Genomic DNA, 19,388 nt, shown 5'->3' with positions numbered 1-19,388 from the left:
ATACAAAAAAATCTGAGACATAAAACAAAAAAAGTGTTTTGCCTACTACAAAACTGTTATTTCAGTATGTTAATGAGTCTCTTAATGAGGAACCCAGCACAGACGTTCCTTCAGCTGCTCTGGGACAGAGCGGAGCAGTGTCACTCACTGGGCAGTGTCCCGATCTCCCCAGCCCCAGGCAGGCGGCCGAGCCATGTGAACGCGGTGCCCTGTCCGCGAGGTCCCGCGTAAACACGTGCTGGCTCAGCTGCCCAGTGCAGTCAGAAGGGGCGTCCCCATGGCCAGGCGTCTTCCCCTGGGATGACTCTCAGGGAGGCTCTTCACACTTAGGGAGAGACAGAGGCAGGTGGGCTGCAGCGTGAACACAGAAAGCCCCGCACAGGTTCCCAGGCGCCTGCGCTGAGGGCGGCGGGCAGGGCGGCTCCTCCCGAGGGCTCCGGCAGGGGGCGCAGTGGCGCTCGCGTCCCCGGACGCCGGGCAGGGCGGTGGCGGAGCGCGGGCTGGCGCATGCGCAGGCTCCTTCCCGCAGGACCTCAGCCGCCTCTGTCTGGGCTTCCTGCCACTCGAAAGCCACCAACTGTGTTTCCTTCTTGGTTGGACAATTAGACCAAGTGGCTGCCGCTAGCTACAGTTCATGTCTCTGCCTCTATTTACGAGGTCGAAGTGTCTGCTTTGACAGTTTGAAGGGACATAACGAGGGGCTCTGCCCAGAGCTCCCTGTAATCCCACTGCCATGTGCGGCAGCTTCCACATGCGCAGCTTCCCCGGTCACCCCCAGCCCCTCGAGCGACAGGCGATGCAGCGCTAGACCGCCCTGCACCAGACGGGCCCAGTTCTGCCACTTGTCCCCCGTGTGACTCTGAACAAGTCACACGGCCCCTCTGTTGCTCTGTGGCCTCGAGTGTAAAAGGAGGCATCTGCTCGCGCTGTCCCTGGAACATTCACAGGTGACTCCCTGCAACTAGGACAGTGACTGGCACACATGTCCCGCCTATGTAAACAAACGTGACTCATCCTGTTCTAGAAATGTGGGTCTCTGAGGTATTTCTCATATTTACAAATTTATACCTACAGAGAATACGTTAAGAAATTTACATTAATTAAACTGACTGGTAAATTCATGTGAATAACACAAATCTGAGTATGTACTTACACGCACATTCTGCTAATTTGATTCTGAATCTACTCAGAGAAAATACTACTTTGTGGCCAGTTTCATTTCCAAACACTTACTTTAACAGAAGTGGCGCTCAAAGCTCTAAAAGTGGTTTTTCACCGTCCTGTTTCTCTTCAGCTTCTTCCTCAGATCCTACACCAGGGGAAGAGGCAGGAGAAAAAGCATGTCACTCCATTAAAGGGACAAACGTGTCATTCAGATGACAACACACATGCATAAAAGTTTAAATGGAAGATGCAAATGTTTAATCCTCAGGAGATTTAAGTTAACAACGGCGCATTTAGTGCATTTAAAGCTTTATTTCATATAGGAGGAAAACTTAAAAAACAATCTATCACTTGCACTAATCTGTCAACATGGCTTTCACTTGTGCACGAGGAAAAGTGTTCACACAGACCAGTAGTTGTCACCCTTGGCTGGTCCTCCTCCTCCTCTCGGCTGACAAGCTTGTATGTATGGTTGAAGGGTAAATAATGCTGAGCTTTGGGACAAAGAATTTAATCTAGGTATTTCTAGAAATTGCTATGCCAGGTGAGAGAGCAGTTTCCTAAGGCTATGAGTGCTGTGTCTGACGGTCACCCTTGTGCCACTGCCAGTGACCACTGTCCAGCAGTGCTGCGTCAAGGTCCAGTGAGCCTTATATGATTCCTACACGCACCCCAGTCAGCCTACTCTGGATTCTTTCCTTAGGAACCATCTCAAAAGAAATAATATTTATGGTTCATTAGGTAAAGTCTCTCTAAAAAGTAGAAAAGAAAGCTAACTATCTGGAACTTTAAAAGGATTAAATATTACGTTTCCATGAATTGGTAAATGGATGCCTCCACTTACAATCATGTTTGTAGGTAGCTTATAACAACACGGAAAGTGCACCTGCCGTAAGGTAAAAGCAAATATGTAATGAATAAACTTTATGTACCGCAAGATCACGTTTGATAAAATTTAAAAGCCAAATGTATAGGCGCAAGTGACAAAGAGTGAGAAGAAAATAACCATGTGACTTTTATATATATTTCTGGATATTCCAAATTTGGTATAAGGTACTTTAATTGACTTTACAACTTTTACATTTTATTTTTTCAAAGCACGATGTAAATAATATAGGCAGGATGGGCAGAATGATGTAAAATCACACACACACACACACACAAACAACCAGAAGGAAACAAACTACACTGTCAACGCAATATTGCCTAATAGTTTGAAGGATAGGTGATTTTTAATCTTTGTTTGTTGCATCTTTTTATAAAAAGCATGTGTTACTTTCACAGCCAGGAAAGGGAAATAAAAAGGGAGCTGTGAGAAGACCAAGCAGGCAGGTTCGGGGTTTAATAAATTCACACATAAAAGACGCAGCCTGCCTCAACTGCTGCTTTGATCTTGTTAGATACACTTTCAGGAGGACATTTTTATCTTATGAGCATGTCTTCCTGGATCACAGCCAAGAACACTTCTGGTAAAGGAGGAAGAAAGCTGAGACTCCATCTTAAGAATCTTAAGAAAAGACTGTCCCTCATCTCAGCCTCATAAATGTCACACAGTCCAGGTTGAATTTGTGGTGAAATAAATACATAAGGGTGCAGTGTAGGAAGAATTTGCTTTCCAGACTATTAAGCTGCTGCAAGTCACAGAGACGTGGGTGGCTGAACTGCTTTCTCACTTTGAAAGAGTCTGGGGAGGACAGTCACAGCAAGTCTTCCTGCTCCCAGGTTCACTTTCCAACTGCCAGGCCAATGGCATTTGAGCCGCAATGAATTGATGTTGTAAGACTGGCCCAAAAGTGCGAATCTTACTTGTTGGGAAGGCTCATCTCACAAAGACCAGGAGACAGAGATCGTTGCAATCAAGCAAGAGGTTTTTATTCCAGCATGCTTGGGTCGCCCCATCTTCAGGACAGAAGCGGCCCTGAGCTCTTAACACAAGCACTTTTTATTCAGTTTGGTAGGCAGACTTTGGCAACAGGAGGAGTTGTACACAGCTTATTGGTCATCTGAGGTGACTTTTAATTTCGTTGGTGGCCTTCAGTGGGGTGGTATACAGACGAAGAACTGGGGAATTGACCAATAGCCCATCCGTTTTGTGGTTAGACCCTTCCTGGAACTGGGTGAGCTTTGGGCTCTTTGGAAAGTCCCTTCCCGCCAGCAATGGAAAGTCCTTATCTCCTGGTAACGGAAAGTCTCAAGCACCTGGTAGCGGAAAGTCCTAAGTACCTGTTATTGTTTACCCCAAAAGGTTGGGGGTTGTCTCTACCTCTACATTCCCCCCTTTTTCTTGTGTGTATTTCAATCATGAAATACTGTTTCCTGTTGGTTTAATTCATGATATTGTTGCCTTAACATCATAATTTGAACAGTACCAACACGTTCTCTAACAAAAGCTAGCAAGCGTTTCAAAATGCAAGGACCAAAGGTCAGGAGCAACACCAAAATGACTAGCGGTCCTAGTCAGGTAGACACGAGGGTCATGAGCCACGGAGAGGAGTTGAACCATGACTCAAACCATCCCTGATTTTGTTCTCTTTCTTTTTTTCTTTGGCTAGGCCTTCCCTAATTTTGGCCATGGAGTCTTTAATTACCTCTGAGTGATCAATGTAAAAACAACATTCTTCTCTTAGTGCAGCGCAGAGTCCCCCATGCTGAAGGAACAAGAGGTCTAGTCCCCTTCTATTTTGTAGGACCACCTCAGAAAGAGAGGTGAGGGACTCTTGTAATTTAGTAATTGAATTTTCTATTTCTTTAATATCAGCATCTATGGCTGCCTGTAAACTTTGGTAATTCTGATGTTGAATAGCCAGAGCTGAAGCTCCTGTTGCTGCCCCAGCTGTTCCCAATCCTAAGCCTAAAAGGATAGAAAGTGTGATACTTAGGGGCTCCCTTCTTGTTCGGTAGTTCCCATTATTTTCATCCCAGTGTGATAATAGTTCTTCATAGGGATGGTAAACAAGCCGAGGCAACAACTGAACCAAGACACAGAAATCCTGGGTCTCGTCTAGGGCCTGCAAGCTAACACAGGGCGTGACCCCAGTAGCGCAGGCCCACCATCCTTCTGGAGGGGGCAACAGATACGTGTCACCAGACCACTCGGTCAAGTTAAGAGTCTGGTTGCACAGCTGGCTGTGTGAGGAAGGGATTTTTCCCACACATGTTCCTTGCCCCGCAATAGCTGACAGAGTGAGTTTGACCTGTTGTTGCTGCCAACGACAGTTGGAGGCATCAGTTGTAGTATTAATTTCGTTTCTGAAGGCTATTCCTTCATAATATGGGGGAGCAACATTATAACAAAGCCAGCCAGAGCGGGTAGCATTGGCGTTGGTACTATTTAAGATCTTGAAGGCTTCAGAGATTAAGCGGAATAACCCAGGGTGTTTTTGAGGCCTAGGTTCAGGGGGCTGAGTTATTTTCTTTGGTGCTGTAGCCTCTGACCCTACAGTGGGGACTGAGGACTCTGGTTGGGTACCTGGGGGTGTTGGGGTGGTCTTTGGTTTGACTACTGGAGCTAGGTATTCATTTGGGCCTATGGCGGTATACTGGGTTTCTATTTTGAGCTTGATGATGAACAACAGTCCATCATCATACCTCTCTTTATAGAACCTTAATCCCCACGTAAACCCTGTTTCCCATCCAGTGATTTTCTTTCCTTAATCCGCGAAGGACACTCGGATGGGGCGGTACCATCCCTTGCAGGCAGGGACATTTTTCTAATTTGGGTTTCCTTGGCTCCCTGTCTTTTGGTAGGTATAATTAGCAGTTACCTTTATATAATCCCAGGATGATGAGGGACCCCAATGCATGTCCCCCGAGGTCTCACAGCCCCAGTTCTTACAGAACTAATCTCCTTTCCCTCCACATCTGTGGTTAAGTGCCCTGTTATGGTGGAACCCAGGGCACACATAGAAGGTGAGAGCGCTCAGCCTACTTCTCCGATCTCCAGTAGAGCCACCCCCCCATGGATCGAGCCCAAGCCACCCCGGTGGGGAGGGGGTAGAAGGGGGTGTGTGAGCATCAAAGTATCCTTCTAAATCCCAGTTGGCTGGGGATCCCATGGATAATTTGAACACATCGGGAAACAGGTCAGGCCACCATGACCAGGAGGTGACTATGGATGAGTTCCAGATCTTATCCCCTACTCCATTTATAACATACCAAGTTAACTTTCGAGGGGTATGTGGGCTGGAAGCTCCCAAGCTCTGGGGAAAGACTTCCAGGCACAGAAGGAGTTAAAGAATTTTCATCTTATAACACCTAAGGTGTCCAAACAATGTTAAGTTTTAAGGGGTGCTCCTTGGAACTCTGGACTCTCCAGGTGGCGTCTTTTGATCTTTGGCCCTCAGCTAGTGGTGCAGGCTTTACGTGTGAGGTGTGGATCCAAGCGGTGATCCCGTCTACTTTTACGGCCGTTGGTGTTGTCAGGAGCACCAGGTAAGGTCCCTTCCAGCGGGGTTCCAGAGTCTGGAAGTGATGTCGTCTTATGTAGACCGTGTCCCTGACCTGGAACTGGTGAGAAACTTCAGGGGTCCCAGGTTCATAGGTGGCCACCAGCTGCATGCAGACTTCCTTCTACACTGCTTGCAGTCCTTTTAACCTGGCATATAAGTCACTGTTACTGTGGCAAGTGGGTTCAAATGCATCCCCCAATAAAGTCAAGGGGGCAGGGGTACCATACAGAATTTGAAAGGGGGTCAGGTTGAACCAAGAAGGGGTGTTCCTTGCTCTAAACAGGGCCAAGGGAAGGAGCACCACCCAGTTCACACCAGTCTCCATGGTTAATTTAGTCAGGGTCTCTTTTAGAATTCTGTTCATCCTTTCTACCTGTCCTAAATTCTGGGGTCTGTAGATACAATATAATTTCCAATCGACCCCTAGGTATCTGGCCACACCCTGGCTTACCTTGGCAATGAAGGCGGGTCCATTGTCGGACCCGATTACCTTGGGCACCCCGAAGCGTGGGAAGATTTCTTCCAGGATTTTCTTGACCACGACAGTGGCAGTTTCCTGCTTTGTTGGGAATGCTTCTACCCATCCAGAGAAGGCGTCTACAAAAACTAGGAGGTACTTGTAACCATATTTACCTGGCTTGATCTCTGTAAAGTCCACTTCCCAATATACACCAGGTCTTTCTCCCCTGCGTCTTTTGCCAGGTCCCATGGTATTCTTACAAGCATTTACCTTTTGACATGGCACACACTTATAAACTATCTGTTCTGCTAATTGTTTTAGCCCTATGATGTGATATTTTGTTTTTAGGGCAGTCTGGACCAATTTGTGTACTCCCAGATGAGTCCATTGTTGCATTTGTTTAATCATGGCGTGTGCTTGTTCTTGTGGCAAGATAGGCTTGCCTGACACTGCATGCCAGCGCCCTTTTTCCTGACTGAAATGGTTATTAGAGTCCCTTGAGACCTCTGCTACATCTTCAGCAGAGTACTTAACTTGGGCTCCTCTAGCTTTGTGATGTTAACTAGCAGAAGAGAAGTGGACCTGTTGGCTGCTGCCCTTGCTTCAGAATCGGCCAAGTTGTTTCCCCTGGTGATGGGGGAATCGCCTTTCTGGTGGCCTGAGCAGTGTATAATACTCACTTTTAGCAGTCGGTGAAGTGCCTCTAGCAGCGCTATGATTTCTGCCTTGTTTTATATTCTTTTCCTCCAGAGGTTAACAGACCCCATTGCTGATAGATAGCGCCATGCACATGGGCAGTGGCAAAGTCATACCTGCTATTTGTATAGATGTTGATTCTTCTGCCCTCTCCTAGTTCAAGGGCTTTCGTGAGGGCAATGAGTTCTGTCTTCTGGGTGGACGTTCCTGCAGTAAGGCCTGTGCCCATATCAGGTTCTGGCCATCTACTATAGCGGCTCCTGCCTTTTGCACTCCTTCCTCCAGGAAACTGCTGCCATCAGTGAACCAGGTGGCTTCGGTGTCCGTCACAGGCTGATCTGACAAGTCTTTCCACCATTCATGTGCCTCAGCAAGCACTTGTTGGCAGTCATGGATAGGAGGGTTGAGGTCAGGGTCTGGGAGCAATGTGGCTGGATTTAAGCTCGCCAGGGGAGCAAAAGTAACTCAGTCTGAGTTCAGTAACAGAGTGAGTCATGCGAGCATTTGTGAGCCAGCGGTCGAGGGGCTGGTGGACAATACTCTCTAAAGCATGAGGTGCCGAGATTACCAAACTCTGTCCCATAGTCAACTTGTCAGCATCTTTTACCAGAACTGCCACTGCCGCTATGATCCTTAGACAAGCTGGCCACCCCGAGGCTAATGGGCCTAGATTTTTAGACAGATATGCTACAGGCTTTTTCCAGGGGCCCAGTTTTTGAGTTAGGACCCCCTTTGCAATCCCCTTATTTTCTGCCACATACAGGTGGAAGGGCTTGATTACGTCGGAGAGCCCCAGAGCCGGTGCGGACATCAAGGCTCTCTTGATGTTGTTAAAAGCCTGTTGTTCTTCTTTTCCCCACTTGAAGGGCTGACTGTTCTTAGTGAGGGGATATAACAGGGCTGCCATCTCAGCAAAACCAGGTATCCATCGGTGGCAGAACCCGGCAGTACCTAAAACTTCCCTGACTTGTCTTGGGTTAGCGAATGGTGCAATGTGGAACACTGTCTCTTTTCTGGCCTCAGATAACCATCTCTTCCCATTTTTAAGAAGGTACTCCAGGTAACTGACCTGTCACTTGCAGATCTGAGACTTTTTGGCAGAAGCTCGATAGCCCAGTTCTCCCAACTCTGTAAGGAGATGCTTTGTTCCTTCCAGACACAGTTCTTCATCGGCTGCTGCCAGGAGGAGGTCATCTACATACTGCAACAGAGTTCCCTGGGGGTTAGAGGCCAGAAACATAGCCAAGTCTTGGTGGAGGGCCTCGTCAAAGATGGTGGGCGAGTTTTTGAATCCTTGGGGCAGGCGGGTCCATGTGAGTTGCCCTGCTAGGCCAGTCTCTGGATCTTTCCATTTGAAGGCAAAGTAATCTTGACTTTTACAGCCAGCGGTAAACAGAAGAATGCATCTTTGAGATCCAGTACTGCGTACCAGGTCCTGTCTGGGGGTAGAGAGCTTAAAAGATTATAGGGGCTAGGGGTTTTGGAGTGGAGGTTGGCCACCCACTTGTTTACCTCTCAGAGGTCTTGGACTGGTCTGTAGTCATTAGACCCAGGTTTTTGGACCGGTAGCAATGGCGTGTTCCAGGCTTATTGGCACTTCTGTGGGATCCCCAGCTGGAGCAAATGGGCAATGTGGGTTCGGATGCCTTTGTGTGCCTCTCGGGACATTGGGTATTGTCAGACAGCTATAGGACTGGCCTGAGCCTTCAGCTCTATGTGGACGAGGGGCTGGTTTTTAGCCTTCCCTATCCCTGCAGTTTCTGCCCACACCTGGGTGTAGTTTTCTAACCACCAGTCCATCTGTCCGGTCTCCTGCCCTTGTTTTTCAAACAATTGGCATTCATCTTCCAGCCTGAGAGTTAGTACCTGGAGAGGCTTTCCTTGTCGATTTTACACCCGAGCTCCCTCAGGGTCAAAATGAATTTGAGCACCCATTTTGGTGAGGAGGCCTCTTCCCAGTAATGGGTAGGAGCACTCAGGAATGACAATGAACGAGTGGGATACCCAGCCCACGCCTAGGTCTACCATTCTTCAGGTAGTCCATGGGTACTGTCTGTTCCCTGTAGCTCCTTGCACCTACAATTTTTTATTCAAGAGGGGTCCATTTGTTTGCAGTAACACTGAATGCTGAGAACCAGCATCTACCAAGAACTGAGTGGGCTTCCCTTCCACTGTTAGGGTTACCCTGGGTTTGGGGAGGGGGTCCAAACCCCATCCCCTCTAATCACTGTCTTCCTGCAGGGCCAAGACTTTGGGGCCTGAGGCTATTTCATTTTCTTGGGGCATTCTCGAGCCCAGTGTCCTTTCTCCTTGCAGTATGCACACTGATCTTTTGCTAGGGGTTCCTTCTTGCTGCCCGGTACTGTCTTACTAGGTTCCCTAGTTTCCCTGGCTACAGTGGCCAGAATTTTGTGAAGATTTCTTTCTTGGCGCTTTTCTCTCTTTATTTCTTTAGCCTCCTGATCTTTCTGCTTTCTGTCTTCTTTTTCTTCCTGTGACTCTCTATTATGATAAACCTTTTCAGCCACCTGCACTAATTCCCTCAATGACTTATCTTGTAACCCTTCAAACCTCTGCAGTTTCTTCCTGATGTCTCTACTAGACTGGTCAATAAAAGCAAGTGTCACTGGAGCCTTGTGCTCCTCACTACTAAGATCATACGGGATAAACTGATGGAATGCCTCCATGAGTCTCTCCAGAAATGCTGATGGAGACTCATTCGGCCCCTGGATTACCTCTCTTACCTTAGTCAAATTGGTGGGGCGTTTTGCTGCCCCTCAGAGACCTGCCATTAGAGCCTGGTGATAGACCTTCAGGTTCTCCCTACCTTCTGCCGAGTTGAAATCCCGGTTCGGTCTGGTCAATGCAAATCCTGCATCTATGACATCAGGGAGGAGTGTAGGTCGCCCTTCATCTCCTGCAACATTCTTTCAAGCCTCCAGGAGGATTCGTTGTTTGTCCTCGGTGGTGAACAGGACCTGGAGGAGCTGCTGGCAGTCATCCCAGGTGGGCTGATGAGTAAAGAGGAGGGATTCTACAAGGTTCGTGAGACCCTGGGGGTTTTCAGAAAAAGGGGATTATGAGATTTCCAATTGTAAAGATCAGAAGAGTAGAAAGGCCAGTACTGTAAGGGCTGGTTTCCCTCTTCATCAGGAGGGCCATAAGCCTGCAGGGAAAGATAGGAATTGCCTCTGGAGGGGCTGCTCACCTACTACGCGTCCCCTGCACAGGTCCCTCCCTTGTTCCTTGTGGGTCCTCCGGCGGAGTTGACAGGCAGGCTACCTGTTGGTGGAGGGAGGGAGGATAAGGAGAAGGAGGGTCTAGGAGAAACAAGTCCGATTCGGTGGGAGGTAGGCCCTCTGGTTTCTTTCCCATCTCTTTAAGAGCAAACACGGCCGATGGACCTGTTAGGAGAACAAAGGGACCGACCTACGGAGGAGGGTCCTTGACCAGATCTTCCCAGATGATGATATAAGGGACCTGGTCTGGGTGACTTTTAGAATTGAAACCAAAAATTTTTCTCTTTACTACCGTGATCAGCGGCAGAGAGAAGAAGCCTTCGGCGGGCCACCCGAGTTGGAAAGTCGGCCACTCCGAGGAACAAAGCCTTGCCCACTTATCCTTTTTCACCTGTACATACAGATTATGTGCCCTGGCCTTCACATCAGTCCAGTATTTCAGAGTCAGATTTAAAGTGGTCGAGACAGTCTGCCCCATGTTGCCCCAGAACGTCATCAGTGCCAACACACACACAACCAGACAAACAAAAACCAAAACACTGACGCACCCCTGCCACAGGCGCCACAACCTGATTATAAGAGAACTCAGAAGGGGTCTCCTTCCTAGAGATCTCCCATGAAGGTGAACCCATTCATCTCCAAGAACAGACAAACAAAAACCAAAACACTGACGCACCCCTGCCACAGGCGCCACAACCTGATTATCAGAGAACTCAGAAGGGGTCTCCTTCCTAGAGATCTCCCATGAAGCTCAACCCGTTCATCTCCCACATAGGAATCTGAAGCGTCCTCCAGTATTCCTGTGACCGCAGCATACCGGTACGTCTACCTGCCTCTATGGAAGACCACAGACTGGTGACTCTGTCTCGGAGCCTCCAAAAAACCAAAACCAGACCGACGACCCCATCCCGGAGCCACCAAAAAGCCGAAGCCAGATTAAGGCAGACAACAAAGACACAAAGAAAGACACAGCAGACAGACAGACAAGAGCGGTACCTACTCGAGCGATCCTCCATTCTCTAGTCTCTGGTCCCAGAGCGAGCTGTTTCAGGGCCAATGCACCAAAATGTAAGACTGGCCCAAAAGTGCAAATCCTACTTGTTAGGAAGACTCATCTCCCAAAGTCCAGGAGACAGAGATCGTTGCAATCAAGCAAGAGGTTTTTATTCCAGCATCCTGGGGTCGCCCCATCTTCAGGACAGAAGCGGCCCCGAGCTCTTAACACAAGCACTTTTTATTCAGTTTGGTAGGCAGACTTTGGCAACAGGATGAGTTGTACACAGCTTATTGGTCATCTGAGATGATTTTAATTTCGTTGGTGGCCTTCAGTGGGGTGGTACACAGACGAGGAACTGGGGAATTGACCAATAGCCCACCCCTTTTGTGGTTAGGCCCTTCCTGGAACTGGGTGAACTTTGGGCTCTTTGGAAAGTCCCTTCCCGCTGGCAATGGAAAGACCTTATCTTCTGGTAACGGAAAGTCTCAAGCACCTGGTAGCGGAAAGTCCTAAGTACCTGGTATTGTTTACCCCAAAAGGTTGGGGGTTATCTCTACCTCTACAATGAGTCTTGGAATTATGTGGTAATCCTAAATAAAGGTAAATTCATTTTTTAAAAGTTAATTCTTAGGAAAAACATAACAAAATTCATTCCTTACGTACTTTAAAAGGAACTTTTTCTGTGGTATAGTGAGGAGGTCAATAAAGCCTCTCCCTAAAAAGCACTCATAAAACTTGGCAAAATGGACAAAACTAGGCATTTCACCTCTCTGGAAGTGGCTAAAGGCAGACTACAATGGGAGCAGTGTTTATGTTTGAAAAACTGCAGAATGCAGGGACCCACATGGTGCTCTTGCCTGGAGCTGCTCCCACTCCTCCCCACCTCCCACCTCCCAGCTCCATGGCTTGTGGTTCTCTAGGGGTGGGGCACATTTAGGTGAGAAGAAGAGCCAGCTGCTCTGCTGGACTGAGGTTGTGGTCATTGCTGCAGCAAGCATTTGCCTGGCTGAGGCTGAGGGCATGCACAGAGGAGAACCAAGAAAGCCCAAGCTAGCCAAACACACTGAGCTGTGAGCACGAGCAGAGAGGGCATGAAAGGACACAGTCAGAAGTAAAAGCTGGGGAAGACCTGAAAATGGCCTGACTATGAATGTGTTAACCAGCCCATGTTCATATCCCCTAGGCACAGGATGGAAGCCTTAATCCAGTGTTTCAGTACAACCTCTGTGCAATCACTGGCTACCACTAAGCTCTGTAGACACAAGGTGACTTGTATGAAGCTAGGCTTAGAAAGAAAAGCAAGACTTAAAAAGAAAAAAACAATGAAACAAAAAACGGAAGACAGAAGCAGCCACACATCCCAGGGAGTCTAGATTTTGCAGATGTAGCACCATTTATTAAACAAATAAACAAATAGCAACAGTAGCCACCTTTTGAGAAAAAACATTAGAATCTAGAGTGGCTACAATATAGTTTCAGCAAAATACTCTCCAACTAAAAGTATGACATGCAAAGGAAGTGTGACCATTCTCACGGAACAACAACAAACGGTCAAAACAATCTGTCTCCAAATATTGTATTTAGCAGACAAAAGCATCAAAGCAGCTCTTATAAACATGTTCAAAGAACTATAGCTAGCCAATTTTAAAATTTTAAGGTAAATATGACAAAAATAAATCAATTACTACAGATTCTCAAAAAGGAAACAGAAATTACAAAAAGGGACAGAAATTTAAAAAAAGAAATTCTGGATTAGAAAAGCATAATTATAATGAAATTTTCACTAGAGGGGATCAAGAAAATATTCAAGATGGCAGAAGAAAAAAAATCCAGTCTGAAACAGAGAGAAAGAGGGAGAAGCAAAATTGATTAGAGCCCAGAGGCCTGTGAGATAACATCAAGCATAACAACATACATGTAATGAGGGTCCCAGAAGAAGGGAAGAGAAAAGAGTCAGGAAAATGTTGAAGAAATTATGGCCACGATTCCCCAAATTTGTTGAGAAATATCAATCTACACATTTAATTAGCTGAACGAACACAGACTAGGATATATACGAAGAGATCTAAATGTACATCATCATTAACCTGCTAGAAGCCGAGGAATGCACGACAATGAAAACATATCAAAACTCATGAGATGTCACGAAAGCAAAGCCTAGAAGAAAACATATGGCTTTAAATGCATCTATCAGCCACGATGAAAAGTCTCAAGTCCATCATGTAAGGGCACCTGAAGAAAGTAGAAAAAGAAGAGCCAGCTAATCCCAATATAAACAGAGTAAAGGAAGTAAGAGCTGACTTGGCACATTGATGGTCAACTGATTTTGGAAGAATGTGCCAAAGTCTTTTCAATGGGGGAAAGGTTGTGTTTTCAACAACAGGTGCTGGGACAACTGGATTTCCAAAAGCAAGAGAATGAATGTAACTTGTGTTTCAAAAGACGGTATGAAGAAGTGAAAAGACGAACTGGGAGGAAACAATTGCAAACCATATATCCGATAAAGAATTTTTTTCTAGAATGTTTAATGAACACTTACTACTTAATAAATAACAAAAGAAAACAACTAAAAATGGCAAAAGATGAAATAGACGTGTCTCCATGGAAGACATATGAACGTAACATAAAAAAAAAAATCTGTCATTAGGGACATACACATTAAAATGACAATGAGATACCACTTGAAACCCGTGAGACTGGCTGGCTATAATCAAAAATACTGATAATTCCAAGCGTTGGTGAGTATATGAAGAAACTGAAACCCTTATATGTTGTTGGACAGAATGTGAAGTACTCGTTGAGTATCCCTTATCCAAAATGCATGGGACCAGAAGTATTTCAGATTTTGGATCTCCTTAAATTTTGGAATATGTGCAGAATACATGCCAGTTGAACGTTCCTAATCTGAAAACATGAAATCCAAAATGCTCCAATGAGTATTTCTCTAAAGCACCATGTCAGCACTCAAAATGTCTTAAATTTTGGATTTTTGTGGTGATTTCCTAAAAAGTTAAACAAGGACTAGCAGGGATTAACTGCAAATGGGTTTGAAAGAAGTTTTCTGTGTGATGAATATGTTCTAAAATTATATTGTGATGTTAGATGAAAAATTATGACAAAAAATTATGAAATAATACATCCAGGATAGATGAATTTTATGGTATGCAAATTATACCTCACTCAAGCTTTTTTGAAAAGTGCATGTTATTCAATATACCTGGTAATGATTTTTGAAAACTTTTCAAAATTTTAATTAAAAGATGGGAAAAACTGCATTTCAAATCTATTCACTCACAAAGGTGATGACATGATTGATCATCTCAAGAACACTATGGAGAGATCAAAGGGTCTCTAATAACAACTACACACGGCTGTGGAGCAGGCACATTAAATTAGAATTTAATGCCTTCACCCAGACTTGCTTAGAACAGAAGACATTATGCAACTGAGCTATTCCTCATTGTCAGTCAGTCTTGCCCTGATGTGCGAGGTGAAGAATTACACTTTCCTCACATCATAATGGGTCACATATAATAGCTTCAACCCAGTCATCTGAGGGAGGATCGTGCTTCCTTGGATGTGGTCAGATCAACAAGAAAGTCTACAAACTACCTTTAAAAGGACACCTAATAAAATGTGTGAATTTCCCAAGTCCCTGTGATACAAAAATTCAAGTTGTTTCTTTACAAGGAAAAATGCTAACACTTTTATTTATGATGCCTCCTATTTATCTCGTCTTTTCCTCCACTCATTCAACAGTTATAAATCTAACATGTGCTAGGTATTGTATTAGGTGCTGGGAGAAAAAGACAAAAAAGGCAAGCTGGGCCTTTTCAGATGCCCTCCTGTGTACCAGGGGTAGGTCAGTGCTATATCAGGGCAACAGCAGCTTATAATTTCAGATACCAGAAGTCTGCTGAATTGTTAGCTACTGGCATCACAAGAAAACTTTGCTCTAGAGTTGAGTCGTCTTTTTTGATGAACAGTAATGTTTAAATTTTTAATTCTTTCCTAAATGGAAGATTCAGACGATGCAAACACAATACAGTAAAGTAAGCCATTGTGCACACTCCTCCTCTGCATTATGTCCTACACAAAGCAGCTGCCCAACGTTCTTGTTTAGCTCATAACCCAATGACGTGGTAATGCTCCATAGCACCACTAGGTGGTGGTAGAAGTCACAGATAAAAAGCCAGCTGGTCCATGAGGGAAGCTGGAGGCTGCCTGAGGTGGCATATTCCTCACGTTTTTATCATCCAGCTGTCCTGAACTTCTAATTAAGAAAATACATTAGGACTGAGAAATTTTCTTAGTCTTAGAAAGAGAAACAGAAAAGCATAAATTATAATATGAACTTCCTCTTTTAAAGAAAAATGACATAAAACATTTGAATGCGGGAATCCTCACAATGAGATAGAGAAGTTTAATACTTCACTCTAGTCTCTACTTTCTTAGAAACAGATTTTCTGCGAATCCACCTGTGCATTTCATCTGGCTCCATGTGTTCTGTGTTTTACGCAGCTTTTAGACCCAACACCAGTAGTCCAGGATGTCAAGTTGCTTGGAGTTCCTCTACGACAGTGATGTTTTACAGTGCTGGGTCTACTGTCAGTCATGTGGCTCTTTCTGCCTGGAATCTGTTTTATTACATTGTGTGTTTGTGTGTATGTGTTTAAAATATTTACCATGCTTAACACTGGGAATACAATAATGTAGTCTCTCACTCAACTCTATGGGTTGAATGTGTCCCCCAAAGTTCATGTATTAATCCCCACTGTAACAATGTTGAGGGTGGGAAATCCTATTCAAGTAATTGAAAGGTGGGGTCTTGAAGAGATGATTAGACTGTGAGGCTCATGCCCTAGTGAATGGATCAATCCATTCATGGAGTAATAAGTCGATGACTGAATGGGTGGTAATGGGCTTGGTTCTGATGGCTTTATGAGGAGAGTGAGTGAGCTGCTCAGCCCTCTCTTGCTCAGCCATTCCCACCATGTGACACTCTGCATCGCTGTAGTCACCACCAAGGCCCTCATCATATGTGCCCACAACATGAGTGTGGACTTCCCAGCCTCCAAAACTGTAAGAAATACGTTTTATTTCTTTATACACTCTCAGTTTCAGGTATGCTGTTCTAAGCAACAGGAAATGGACTAAAACACTCAAGTTTAGATCCCAGTGGTGGAAAGAGACCAGGTCAGTGCTGAGACAGTGCAGGTGACACTGGATGACTGGGTTGTGAAAGCGGTCCCTAAGATCATGCAAAACACCCTAACTAAGACTGGCAAAGCGACGGGGTGGGGAGGAGTGGAGGGGTAGAAGCCTTTGGAATATGTGAGTGGAGACTAGGATCGCAGAGGGGATGATGTTTGGAACAGAAACAGCAATGTGCACAATGGCTTGAAGGCCTCACAGCACAGCATTTTAAGAAAAGTCATGAATAGAACACAGGAAGCCGTAACAAGGCAAGAGGTCGGACAACTGGTTAGAAGTGGTCACAGAGATACTTTTTGCCAGGCTGAGGATCTATTCATTCTCAATCCTTTATTCCTCTGAAGGCCTTTGATCAGGGGTCTGACAGAATCAATTCTACTTTCTGTAAATACAGAAAGGCCATGTCAGTTAGTAGTTAAGAACACGGACTCTGACCCTGAAGCCTGGGTTCGAACCCCAGCTCCACCACATACTATTTCTGTGGTGTTGGGCAAAGTGTGTCACTTCTCTGTGCCTCGATTTGTTCATCCCTACAGCAGGGACAATAAGAATTAAGACTGGTCATGAGGAGAAATGAGTGTATTCTAGTGACGCCTTAGAGCAACACCTGGCACTTACAACAGTGTTAGCAATTGTTTAAATAATTTTTTTGTGGCAAAATATAGTTAACATAAAATGGACCATTTTATCCATTTTTCGTGTACCATTTAGTAGAATTAAGTACATCCACATGGTTGTGCAACCATCACCACCCTCCTCCTCCAGAATTTCCCCAGTCCCTGGAGACCACCGTTCTACATCTTCTCCATGAATTTGACTTCTCTAGGTGCCTCGTGTAGGTGGAATCATACATAGTTGTCCTGTCATGTCTGGCATATTTTACTTCCCATAATGTGTTCAAGGTTCATACATGTTGTAGCATGTGTCGGCACGGCTTCTGAAGGCTTAATAATATCCCATGGGATATATATGCGAGGGAACTTTAAAAGGTTATGGAAAAATAGAATTAAAAATTACAAGAATCCTTCCACAAACTTTTTGAAGCATCCTCGTAAATCACAGTTTGTTTATGCATTCGCCTGCTGATGGCCATCTGGGTTGTTTGCACCTTTTGGGTATGGTGAATAACACTGCCATGAGCACAGGTGTAACAACAATCAGTTCCAGTCCCTGCTTTCATTTCTTTTGGATGGATATATACCCAGAGCTGGAATTGTTGAGTCATACGCTAGTTCTATGTTTAATTTTTTGACAAAAGGCCACACTGTTTTCTCCAGAGGCTGTACCATTTTACCTTCCCACTGGCAATGCACAAGCGGTCCAATTCCTCCATGTCCTTACCAACACTTGTTATCTCCTGGTTTGTTCTTTCCATATAATAGTCATCACACGGGTTAGAAGTGGGATCTCATTGTGGTTTTGATTTACATTTTCCTAATGATCACTGATGTTAAGCATCTTTTCGTGCGCTTCTTGGCCATTTGTATATCTTTTTGGTAAAGTCTATTCAAGACCTTTGCCCACTATTAATTGGGTTGTCTGTTTTTTTATGGCTGAGTGCAACTGCTATTTCTAACAGAGCACTCTGGTGACTGGTTAGTGGAAGGCAAAACTAGAGGCAGGGAGACAGAGCCTGTTGCAGAAACTGAAGCAAGAAATGCTGAACTGAGGTTGGAACTGACAGGAAGTGAGAGATTCAAATGAGATCGTGGAGGCAGACATAAAGGAGGGAGAATCTCAGCAGCTTTGAGAATGACACAATGTGAGCTGTAAGAAAGGGACACAATCTGCAGTGAGGCTCTGGCTTGCGACGTGGTCAAGTGGGAGGATGGTGCTGCTATTCTTAGACGCAGGAAATCCTACAGTAAGGCTGGTTTAGGGATGACAGGTGACACAGAAGGAGTCAGGACCCACCACTTTGTCTGTCCGTCTTCTAAGATGCGGATCACAAATCACAGTGTCTGTGCCCCTCTACTATACATATGCTTCCATCTCTGAGTCTCACTACTGGTCTCAGATAAGGCTGTGTTCTTACTTATTTTCCTGTTCTGAATGCCTGGTATGTTAAATGTTTGCTAAGTGTATTGAGAAATAGAGGGGGAAGGGAGAGGGACAGAGGCAGAGTTTTTGCACGAGGAACAAAAACACAAATGACATTCAAATGTTTTACCTGCTTCAGATTCAGGAGGGGAATAAAACTGGCCATCAGAAAGACCACGAGGTATAAGTGCCGCCCTCTCTGAAGCATCCTGAACTATCAGGAGTCCTGGAAGAGAAGAAATTCAGATGCCAGGAATGATTTCACCATTCTGGAAGCTTCTTGGCAAGATGAAGTACCATTAAATGGTATTATCAGTATACTAAAATCTTCCTAGATAAAAGTGATATTCAAAAATATTTTGAAAAAAAGATAATGGTTTCGTTAATAAATTATGAAGCAATACTGTAAGGATAAATAACCAAGTAGTTTAAAACATTGCCTCATGTTACGCATGGGATTCCTTAACTCAGTATTTACAGCATCTTTCCCTTGGGAATACCTACCTCCCTACAAAAGGGAACAACATCAAAACCAAAACACAAAGTGAAATAAAAAACCCACTCAGTTCTCTGGACTGCATCTGGTTAGAGAAATTATGTATTATGCAGATTATGCATAATACATAAGTGGCCTTTTATACATACAGAAAGAGTAATTAAGATGTTGAAGAAATATTTATGTGATAAAAAGGACTTCAATGAGAAGTGTACTAAAGAACAAAGAGAAGGGAAGAGAAGGAAGCGTGATGTGAAGATCAGGAGCACGGACAGGTGAAGAGAAGGGCCACTGACACCTGCGTTCCTTTGGCTAATGGCTGAGTTAACGTTAGATAACGTGGGAAGAAGCACCAGGCCAGGGAGCAGGGCCAGGGACATGCGTAACAGATGCCTCTGACAGTGAAGATGAGTGCTGTCTTAACACGGTTTTCAATAATCATGTCTTCTGCTTTGTTTATTACTTTGAATTTGATTTAATCACATGGCCATTCAAGCCTCGGTCATATTAACAGTTGTTATGTTTTCAATAAAGTTCACACATTTATATACAGTGTTAAAAAGATACCTCCATGAACTTTACCTATCTCCTGCCCACAACATGTGTTCATAAGGGAACACAGGGCACAGGACAG

The 19,388-nt window shown here is 45.0% G+C and overlaps 1 long non-coding RNA gene across 1 annotated transcript; it reads right to left on the bottom strand.

Annotated features, from left to right (window-relative positions):
- Positions 1–267: 267 nt before the first annotated feature.
- On the bottom strand, positions 268–18,478 carry LOC134390406 (uncharacterized). The gene is made up of 3 exons (XR_010024862.1): positions 18,389–18,478; positions 1,234–1,309; positions 268–325 (listed from the first exon to the last, which is right to left on the bottom strand). It is a non-coding gene; the product is annotated as an uncharacterized LOC134390406 (long non-coding RNA).
- Positions 18,479–19,388: the final 910 nt, after the last annotated feature.

Source organism: Cynocephalus volans, chromosome 11 (assembly GCF_027409185.1).
Source record: "Cynocephalus volans isolate mCynVol1 chromosome 11, mCynVol1.pri, whole genome shotgun sequence".
NCBI lineage: Eukaryota > Metazoa > Chordata > Mammalia > Dermoptera > Cynocephalidae > Cynocephalus > Cynocephalus volans.
Note: the sequence above shows the minus strand (reverse complement) of the source record. Positions and strands in the feature narration are given on the sequence as shown.